The sequence below is a fragment of the Lycorma delicatula genome, chromosome 1 (genome assembly GCF_047948215.1).
Source record: "Lycorma delicatula isolate Av1 chromosome 1, ASM4794821v1, whole genome shotgun sequence".
NCBI lineage: Eukaryota > Metazoa > Arthropoda > Insecta > Hemiptera > Fulgoridae > Lycorma > Lycorma delicatula.
Genome location: NC_134455.1, coordinates 386237234 through 386248449, shown reverse-complemented (window position 1 = coordinate 386248449; position 11216 = coordinate 386237234). Strand labels below are relative to the sequence as shown.

Here is an 11216-nt window from a genome sequence, read left to right as displayed (position 1 = left end):
TACCTGATGCTAGATGCACTAGTCAAAATTGCTATCACTTATAGTAAGAATGTACTTTCCATGGTACTATATAACTATCACTGTGGTTAACAGAATAAGGATCCTACTTAAATGATTACTACCTACTGAATTTTAGTATATTTGGTGATGCACAACTGTATCTTTGGCTCAGTGGGCCACATCTTACTTCCCCTAGTAAGTCTTCTTCCATGGGATTTTTATTTTTCAGTGACTTGTCTTAGATCAGGTCACCTGCAACCATCAGGTATTCTGTTACTTAAAATAAGTTAAAATAAATTTACACATTTTCAGTGTATTGATTACAATTATTATTGCAGCCTCTGTGGCAATGAAAGCATAAAAAAATCATATTAACAACCATTAACTATGTTTCTCTTATAGTAGTCCATGAGATGAAAAAGACTATAATAAATAGGAAAACAAAATTGTTCATAAAACATTAAAAAAAAATTACGTAAAATCTGAAAGTAGATTGTTATCAGATATAGACTGTTTTTAAGTTTTAATAGTTTAGATTGTTTTTAAGTTAACTTAACTTTCAACTGGAATGTCTAAAATAATATAAGAGGGTGGCTAAAAAGTAATCCTTACTCGCTGATAATCTGCAAATGGAAAGATATTCAAATGAAAACAAAATAAAACTACATTGGCTGGAAGAGTGACTTTTACTTTTAAATACAGTAAAAATTTACTGCTTCACTTAATAATTTTCATCATATCAACGAAGAATTCTCATAGTGTTTCCTTGATCACAATGTCAACTTTGCTTTATCATTAGAGATTAAATAAATGCCTTCAAGATTCCTATTTAAATTCAGGAAGAACTGAAAGTCACAGACTGCCAAATTCTTTAATATGGTATGTATGAGTTTGAATTTTAACTTCAGAAAAGCCTTTGTGACAGCACTCAATGTGTGTGGCTAAGCGTTACAGGATTATCCCCTCAATGCATTTTTTTTTTTTTTTTACTTTTAAGACCATTTTTTTTTTGTTCAAAAATGTTTGTTGTTTAATTTTCTTCCTACTTTACAATTTCTTTTTATCACTTACACTTCATATACTTATTTCTAAAATTACGCTTTAACTATCAACTAAACTTTTTTTTTTTTTTTTTTTTTACTTTTAAGACCATAATGGATCACTTAAGTTCATTTTTTGGCAAGTTCTTTCTTTTCTTGCTGATTTGTTGTTTTTCAGCTTTTCTTTTTTGCCATTAATTTCTAAGGGTTTCAGATCTTGTTGCCCTTTCTTGTTCAGAGTACACCCGGCTTATTGTTTTCTTGGGTTGTGATAGGAATCTTGTTTCTTTATTTTTTAATTTCTCATAGTTTCTGTTTTTCGTTTTTAGGTTTTCACGGGTTATGTCTAATTCCTCCATATCTTTCTGTACTTCGTATAACCAGTTCGGTCTGCTTTTCTTGTTCCAGAATAGTTCGATTATCCGTCTGATAAGTCTGGTCTCTTCCATTCTGAAAATATGTTCTAGAAAGGAAATTCTCTTCTTTCTAAATTTATTAGTTATCGGGATGATAGTTTTGTAAATTTCTTCGTTTGGAATAATTCTCCAAATCCCGTCTTTTTTCATGTTTTTCCCAATGCATCGTCGTAGAACCTGTCTTTCAATCTTTTCCAGTTTGTCGGTAAACCTTCTCTGGTACGGTCCAAATATGGTTTCACATCCGTAAAGTATTTCTGGTTGGATAACTGAGTTATAATGTCTTATTTTTGTGTTTATGGACATGCATTTTTTGTTACAGCTGTTTTGTGTTTTTATTGTGACTTTGATGAGTTTATTTATTCTTTCATTCCAGTTTGGATTTTCTCGGAGGTTATGTGTGAAGTTTTCCCCAAATATTTAAAATTTTCTATTAGTTCTATGTCGTTATTGTTTATTTTTACTTTGCTTATGCATAGTGGGTCTCTCACCATAATTTTGGTTTTTTCGTATGAAATTTTTAGACAGATTTTTCCTGCAATCTCTTCCAATGTTGACAGTTGGTATTTGGCCTCTTCTATATTTTGGGATAGTAGGGCTAAATCGTCCGCAAAGCCTAGGCAATTTACTGAGATACCTTTTCCTATTTTAACGTTGTCTTTATTTAATTTAACAATGCATTTTGTTTATTGTTAATTTTTTATTTCATTACAAGTTTTTCCTTTATCTATTATTTTTTTAATACACACAATATACTAGTTGATCAGTAACAGACGATAATTGATAAAATTTAAATCGCAACCAGTTTTAGATTTTCAGTAACCTTTTCATGTAAATGGTTTCCAAGTATTTCCTTGCACTTCAATCCATTTTAATTACCATTTAGCTTAGATTTTTTTTTGTAAAAAAAATCTATGAAGTCTTTTTATTAAATGAAAAGGATGATTTAGCATAGATTCTTTTTAAGCAAGCAAAATGATTAGTTTTTTTTAATCTTTTATATAAAAAATATAAATCCTTTTAATAAATCATAGATTCTTTTTATTTGATAAATTTTTTTTTTCTCCCTACATCCCTGGGCCGGACATCCAATTAAGTATACTCGGCCCAGGGATGTGTCCTTCCGACTCTAACAAGGAGGTCTCCCCATCCACCGGCTTAACTTCCGGCACCCCCCCTGGTTCTGGATCTTTTGTGCCTGCCTTCTAATCCCCGGCGGAGGAAACAGGGCCCGGCTATGCCGTTCCCCGCCCCGCCACCACCAGGAACCGGATCTCGGTCATTATGCCTTGCCCGAAGGTGCCAGCACCAAGGGCGCAAGCACCCAATGAAAACCAATAGCCTCGGCCGGGTCTCGGTCTTAACTTAACACCTCGCGAAGGCTTTCCCATGGAGTTGCCGTCCCCTTTATTTGATAAATTGGTATATAAAAACATAACATTATCATCCTAAGGGTTCATGAAAAAAAAAATTGGTTAATGTGATAATTAACACCAATTGTTTACTGACCTCCATGGGAAAGTAATTTCATCAAGAAGATACTAGGATCTCTGTCAACCTTAACATTCCAAATGCTACAAAATGAATTTCTTGTCATAAAAAAGAATAAATAAATAAGTAATTTGCTGCAACTGTGCGTATGTAACAAAAATAAATAAACAATATGCAATGGTATATTTTGCTCAGTAAAGAAGATCAACAGAAAATACTTTCTCACTTTCCCTAATAAGCCTAGTATTCTAATTATAGTTGAGAATAGATATACCATTTTTAATGGTGACTAATAATGTCTTATGTCTGGTTACTTACAACAAATGTTCCCAAATATGGCCACTACAGTGCTTTAGTTATTTGGGCATTGAGCTCCTTCACGCATTAGCTTGCTACTCATGTCATAAAAAGAGAGAGCTCTTATTTATAGGTCACTTGGAATATTTTAAATATTTAAGAAAATTGAAGGACCCACTGACAGTGGTATATGTTATGGATATCTAATATGACAACAGTTTTTTGAATGCAAGAAATTGAAAGCAGATGATTGAATGGCAGATGAATTGTGAAATCGTTAACAAAACATAAGACAGTATGCTGCTGCTGAACCCAAGAACTCATTTACATCACCTGGCTGAAAACAAATGGATAATCTTCCTACAACTCAGACTTAGCATCAAGTGATTCTTTCATGTTCTAGGTACTTGAAGTGGTCTGATCACCTACAACCAGAGTCACCTATTGTAGGAAGGAAGTAAAATAACTTCATAAGTAGCTTCAATACTATTAAGTGTTTCATTATTGATTAAACAACAAAGTCAGACAGTACTGGCTACAGTGGTATGAAGATGTCAACTGGATATTACAACTGATATTACAAATGGATACATTATTATATGTCAACTGTAGTATATAAAACAGACAGTTGAAAAAGTAGGATAATGAATAGCTAAAAATTAAATGGTTAGCACAGAAGAGAAAGGAATAGAGAGTAGCAACAAAGTAACTAACCGATGATTCAGAAAGAAAAGAGAAACTACTACAATAAAGTATTTATTTAAAACTCAAACCCTTTATTTCATAATTTATTTATAGATTTTATTTACCACAGTTTGCTTTCAAACTTAAAGTAGGATTACTTAACATGCTCTGAGAAGTATACTTGTTGCTGAAAGAGGAGAAGTGTCAAGTAAACACTCTGTAAAAATGATTATCATTTATGCAGTCACTGAGTTACTGATTTATTTTTTTAGGGCTACTTTATCAGTCGGTATAAGCATCATGATTACTTCCATTACATATACAATTTTGACATGAAATCCTATACAATCTTGGTAGATAAAGGTTATGAAGACAATATAATTAAATTATTAAAACAAGATTTTACTTAAAAAAAAAAAAAACGAAGTCTCAAACTTTTGGATAGTGCCACACTTATATTAATTAATATAAATATAAAATTACTGGGAAAGGTACAAAAAAAGTAATAAAATAAAAGTTGTATTTTTATTTAGAAAAAACAAATTAACATATGGTGTGAAAAAGAATTACTAATGGAATCTATCACAATCCATTTTAATCATATGCTTCATTACTGCTTTATTTATTATCACTTTGTTCTTCATTTTCTTTTTCATTCTAATCACATTCTTCACTATTATGTAACTTCATCCACACCTGAATAAAAAATGAAATAATCAAAAGGCAAAATTAAAATATACAATAAATCTAGCATATGGGAGTTTTTGTATTGTATAAGGACATGTTCACTTGTCAACTTGTGTTTATTTTCTATGTTTTACAGTATGCCACAAATAATACTTGATAAAACATTGATTTAATACTAGCTTTGGTAAGAATTAAATAACCATTACTGGATAAGAAAGAGAATCAGTTCTGCATTATTAGTTATCAGGGCAAAACATTTAACTGGCAAGTTTGTGTAGAAAGAATCACAACTTTTTATGTATATTTTAAATCGAAAATTATTTGTTAATTAAATATTTTACATTAAATTTCGCAGAAGTTTGATTTTGCTTGATAAGAATGAGCATATCAGTTTTACCTTGGGTGGTTTTGGGACATGTTTGACTTTTAAAAATGAAACTCATTACAGAAAACTGTTTTATTTTATTTAGAAAAATGTTATTATATAAAAAAGCAGTATTAATGTTTAATTGATATATTTTACATTTCATTAAAAATTATATTCACAGTCATTTCCAAACAGTCACCAAGTTGCAGTTCTTGGTTATCAGATTTTGTTATTCCATCAATTATATAAGCATACCACAATTTCTGATCTTCATATCTCCAACACTCGGCAAACAAATGCGTCAGAAGCTTATTAGCATCCTTCTTCTTTGCTGCTTTGATGCCTATATAATCAACTGTATAGGTTGTAAATTAAAAATAGAACATTTTGTTGGAGTCCAGCTATGCTTAAAAAGGGTCAGTTAAATTGACTATTCATTTATATCTTGAAATTTAAAACAGAAATGATTGAACTGCAACTGAAGTTTTATTACCATTTTTAGTTTCTTTATGTGATTCCTTTTAAGTCACTAATATTACTGAGATTTTTGAAAATGCTAGTGTTGAGTAGGTGATGGTTTACTGTTCCTATAATAGGCCAAGTGGTGACATCTATTGATAAATGTATGTACTAGAATGTGAAGTCAGGTGATGTTTTGACATACACAGAGAAAGGTTTTCATTGCCATAGAGCATGGATGTGCCGAACACAGCACAGCAATGTAGTTTATTTCCTTTTATTATTAGTATAAATAAATATAGTTATTATTAATACTCTATTCATTGGCTAAAACCCGAACCTCGACATAGTAGCAGAGCATGGTTACAAGAAAGCTGAATTTTATCTAGTGGTGTAAGGAAATTAGTTGTAACCAGAACAAAAAAATGAATCTGTTTTCAAAAAGTACATTGAGTCTTAACGAAAATATAATGTACTGGAGAGCAAACTGTCCAAACAAGGAGATATCACTATTCCAAGTTTTGATGAAAAATAATACATGTGGAAAAGAAGAATTATTAATTTTATGATCCAAGAAATATGATGAAATTATTACAAGAAGTAAAACGGCACAAGACAAAGAAGAGTGGGATGATAAAGATCTAAAAGCAATGAATTATATTTACAGTGCAATTTCTAATAAACAGTTGGAATTTGTGTGTGAGATGACGATAGTATATAATATAATCGAAAAGTTTGATTGTTTATATTTAAAAGAATCTATGGCAGTACAAATAGTTTACAGAAACAGATTGGAAAAACTGGAACTAATAAATTACAGTGATTCATCATCACCTTTCTCTGATTTTGAGAAGTATGTAAATGAGTTGAAAAGTGCTCGTGCAACAGTGACAAAGAAAGAAAAGTTGATATATATATTAAATACATTGCCAGAGTCATACAGTTATATTGATGATCTGATAGATACGTTGAAAGCAGAATATCAGACTGCAGATTACGTAAAGATCAAAATATAGATGGCAGAGTAAAAACATCATCAAAAAGAATATCAAGAAAACAAATCCAATGCATTTATGGCTAATAGAAACGAAGAAGAAAGAACATGTTTCAAGTGTTGCAAAATTGGTCATTTGAAAATAATTGCAATATGGTGGCAAAGCAACTGAAAGCGGTGAAAGATAGCGAGCAGCACAATGACGTGGAGCCGGAAGAGGTAACAGCATGAGAGGATGTGGCAGCTCAAGCAGTCAGCAACAAAGGAATTGGCAACGGGAATTCACAACTGTTCGACCAACACGGACAAAGGAATGAGGAGAGCAGCGTTTGGATCACAGCAGTCAACTATCATGCGGCAAATAATAGTAACCTAAGTAATTCAAATTGAAATAAAGTGAAATAAAATTGAAATAAATAAGTAAATAAAATAAAATAGTTGCTTGACAGTGGATGCACAAATCATATAATTAATGATGAAAAGTATTTTGAAAATTGAATTTTATTGAAAAACCTATTAAGTTTTATTTAGAAGATCATGGGATTGTTAAAGTTACTAAGTTGGAAATGTGGTAAGTTATTTTAACGTCTATGGTAAACTAAATAAAGTAAAAATGAAAAATGTTTTTTTATATAAAAAATATGCATTCGAATTTAATAAGTTATAGTAAAATAACTGAGAACAATACCATTGTTTCCAAAGGAGGAACAACTAAAATTTTGAATAACAATAATAATATTATAGCTTTAGCTTTCAATGAAAAAGGATTTTATATTATGAAAATCAATTTAAAATCAGAGGAATCATATGTGAACATTGCTAATAAAAAAGTTGAAAGTATGAGTAAAAAGGAGAAATGGCATAGATTACTAGGCCATGTAAATTTAAAATATTTGAATATTTTATGAAAATATCAGTTATTAAAAGGAATTCCTAATGAGTTAGAAAATGAATTTATGAAATGTAAGATTTGTGTTGAGAATAAGATAAATAACAAATCATTTAAAAATAACAGAAGTAAAGCAGGAGATACATTGGAAATTGTGCACACAGGTGTCTATGGACTTTTTAGTACAACAGGATATAAAGGAGAAAAATATTTCATATCATATATTGATGATTAGAGTAAAATAGCTAAAGTATATACAATTAAATCAAAAGAAGAAGTTTGCAATTGTTTAATTGAATTTGTAAATGAAATAGAAAATATAACTGGTAAAAGAATTAAAGTTTTAAGATGTGATAATGTTAAGGAATATTTTAATAGGAAAATCTATAATTTTGTTAAAGAAAAAGGAATAATTATTAATAATTGCCCTCTGTTTATGTACATGAATTAAATGGAACAGCAGAAAAGATTAATAGAAAAATTATGAATTTATCATGTTGTTTATTGGATGAAGCACAGATTCATAAGAAATATTGGCCTAAAATTTAGGTAATGCAATAGAAACAAAAACACCATATGAAATATTTTTTTGAAAGAAACCAGATGTTTCTAATTTACATTTATATGAAAGTAAAGTTTTTGTAAGATTTCCAGAACAAAATAGAAACTCCAAATGAAATAAAAAAGTAGATAATGGGATATTGTTAGGTTATACAGAAAGTAGGTTGTAAGGTAACCCACTGGGTTGGTCTAGTGGTGAAATCTTCCCAAATCAGCTGACTTGGAAGTTGAAATTTCCAGCGTTCAACTCCTAGTAACGGCAGTTACTTTTATACGGATTTAAGCACTAGATCATGGAAACCAGTGTTCTTTGGTGGTTGGGTTTCAATTAACCACACATCTCAGGAATGGTCGTACTGAGACTGTACAAGACTACACTTCATTTACACTCGTACTTATCATCCTCATTCATCCTTTGAACTAATACCTGAACGGTAATTCCTGGAGGCTAAACACGAAAAAGAAAAGTAGTTATGTTATTAGATTATTTAATGATGTAATTTACTGGAGATCTCACAAGCAAAACTCTGTGAAAAATTCTTTGACATTTGCTGAATATGTGGCTTTGTCAGAGGCGGTAACTGATATTAAATTTGTAATTGATATGTTAAAGGAAACTTTTAAAGTAAAAGTTAAAGAGCGTGTAAAAATATTTGAAGGCAATTCAAGAGTATTAGCAATAGCAAAATATGGAAATTTCTTGAACAACTCAGAAAACACAAAAGTTCATTATCATTATGTGAATGAAAATTATGAAAAAGGAGTTATGGATATGATTAAAGTTGAAACTGAGAATAATATTGCTGATATACTTACAAAGAGTTTGTGTAAAGCTTTGAAAAATGTACGAATTTGTTAAGAACGGTTTAATGTAAAAAATTTGGTTTATAAAAGTGTAAAACTGGAAATAGTAAAAGTAAGGAGGCGTATTGAGTAAATGATACTTTTACTATTCGTATATTACACGAAATAATAATCAGGAAGTTGATTGAAAGAGTGGTTGTGGAACGGCTATGGGAAAGCATTGAGGTGAACTGTTTTGAAATTCGAGGCAAGTATGGCTTTAAAAAAAGCGAAAGGGTTTGGCATTGAGGACTGCATCTTAAATGCTCTTGTCGAGGTGGAAAGCGCCGACTGTACATATGTTCTGACAATTTTTATAGATATAAGGCAGCATTTCCTTTCTTGTGTTGGAGTTCTGTCTATGAGTTGGAACGCTCAATATCCCAATAGCCGTGCAGGACATCGTATGTGACTATTTGTCTAATCGTACGACTCTGTTTAAAGGATCGCATCTAGCTGTGGAAAATCGGTCACCAGGTGAAGCCCGCAGGATTGCGATCTCGTTCCCGTGATGTGGAACCTGGTATTTGACGGGTTTCTGAGATTGACCTTCACAGAAGGGGTCAAGACCCAGGCTTTCGCCGATGACTCTCTCCTTTTAATTCTTGGTAATTCACGATCGCAGCTGGTAGATCGAGTGCAAGCGGCCTTATCGACCACGAAGGGCTGGATTGACATTCAAAATTAAAAGATTTCTGTGCCGAAAAAGAAGTTTATGCTTCTCAAGGATGCAGACAAATTACAGTCGAAACTCCCAAATAAAGTATAAAGGCTGCTTAATCAGCCGCGTGAGAGTTCATAAGTACCTAGGTGTTTTGTTTGATGAGAAGTTGCTGTTTAGCAGCCACATTAGGCAAGTAGTGGCAGACACCGTCTCACCGTATCAGTGATGCACAAACTTAGGAGGATTGCTCGGAAGGACTATGGGTTGTCTGACTGTACAAATATACGTGGTGTACCGAGGTGTCTGCGAAAGCATGATTTCTCGGCGCCCGTTTGGGCGCATAGGTTGGATAAGAATAGAGCACTTGTTCAAAATTTAAGGAGTGCTTAGCGCAGAGCCTTAATTGTATGCACTGGAGTTTTTAAAACACCTTCCTACAAGGCAAACACCGTATTGGGACAGGCTCTCCGAATCGATTTAGTGGTGAAAGTTCGGACAGCCGTGTGGAGATAGCGAAGAGGTCGGGAGGCCGAGGTATTTGTGATATGGTTTCGGGCTGAGCCAATACCGAAACGGAACGGTGATCGCAATGCACCGGATCTAAATTTCGTTCAGTTGCTAGTCTCCCGCCTGCGGAAGAGGCTGCAGAGCCTCACGATGGAAGCATCGCAGCTGGAGTGGATACCACGTCTAAGGGAAGATCCCCGTACAAGTTTATACGGGATCTGGGAGATGGTATGCCTCGAGTTCGTTTTTAAGAGCAACGGGTACCCACGGGCTCACCAACCATGATAATTTGAACCAATATTTGTTTCGGTTCCGCCTGGCACCTGATGAACTGTCCGTCTGCGTGGAGGTCCAGTCAAATGAACACCTGAAGTCTGACTGGGGGGGAGGCAGAGATCGGGCCACACTAGAACTTAGAGGTCAAGGGGAAAATTGGCCAGTCACATTCAGCGAGTCAATTTGGCGAGAGCCGTATTGTTGGACCGTGTGGGAGTTCCTTGATGCGGTTGCATAAGACCGAATGTCTGTGCCAATACCGGCCACTGAGCCTCAAAATAGTTCAGCGACCAGTATCTTAAGCAGCTTCTAGTGCTAACCTGAAAGCGTTAGCGGAATAAGCTTGGTACCGTACTAGACCCACTCGCTTGCGTGTCCACCGCCCACTTGTAATCTATCAATAAAATGGGTAGGCGCACCCCGTCAACTAATAAAACATAAATGACTGTCAATAATTAAATTTATCTCGTCAACGACAGCAATTAGCTGCCACGCCTAGTGCGCTGAATACCAGCAAGTACCTGTCTACCATTAAAGCGTTGAACCGTAATCTAGCTGGTAGCCAGCCAGATTAATATCTCTATCCGATTAAGAGTATCTATTAAGAGTAGCTAGCTTCCTACAGCAGCGTCGTATTAGTCACTTCCTTTAGGCAAACTGCTGATGTCGGTTGAACAAAGCAACCGCATCAAGGAACTCCCACACTGTCCGACAAGTCAGCTCTCGCTACATTGACTCGCCGCTTGTGAGTGGCCAATTTTCCCCTTGACGTCTACTTTCCAGGGTGGCCTGAGTTCTGGTCTCTCCAAGAGCGGACAGTCCAACATCATGTGCTCGTTCGACTGGACCTCCCCGCACACGCACAGCTCATCAACTGTCAGGTGGAACCGAAACAAATATTAATTTAAATTTACATGTTTGAAGAGCAGTCGGGCTCCCGTTGCCCTTAAAAAGGATGGAAAGGCATAACATTCCTCCAGATCGATCCTGTATAAATCTATACAAGGACCTTCCCTTAGTCGTGGCGTGCTATTCTTGCTT

At 33.8% G+C, this 11216-nt stretch overlaps 1 protein-coding gene across 3 annotated transcripts in view; it reads right to left on the bottom strand.

Moving 5' to 3' along the window:
- Nucleotides 1–4445: 4445 nt before the first annotated feature.
- LOC142318461 (BTB/POZ domain-containing protein 6-like) overlaps nt 4446–11216 on the bottom strand; it is a 58659-nt gene continuing 51888 nt past the window's right edge. For 2 of the 3 annotated variants that reach the window (XR_012754921.1, XR_012754926.1), the window contains one exon: nt 4446–4624. The gene's annotated coding sequence lies outside the window, so the exon portion shown is untranslated. The remainder of the gene's footprint in view (nt 4625–11216) is intronic. The other variant, XR_012754927.1, reaches the window with a different exon arrangement.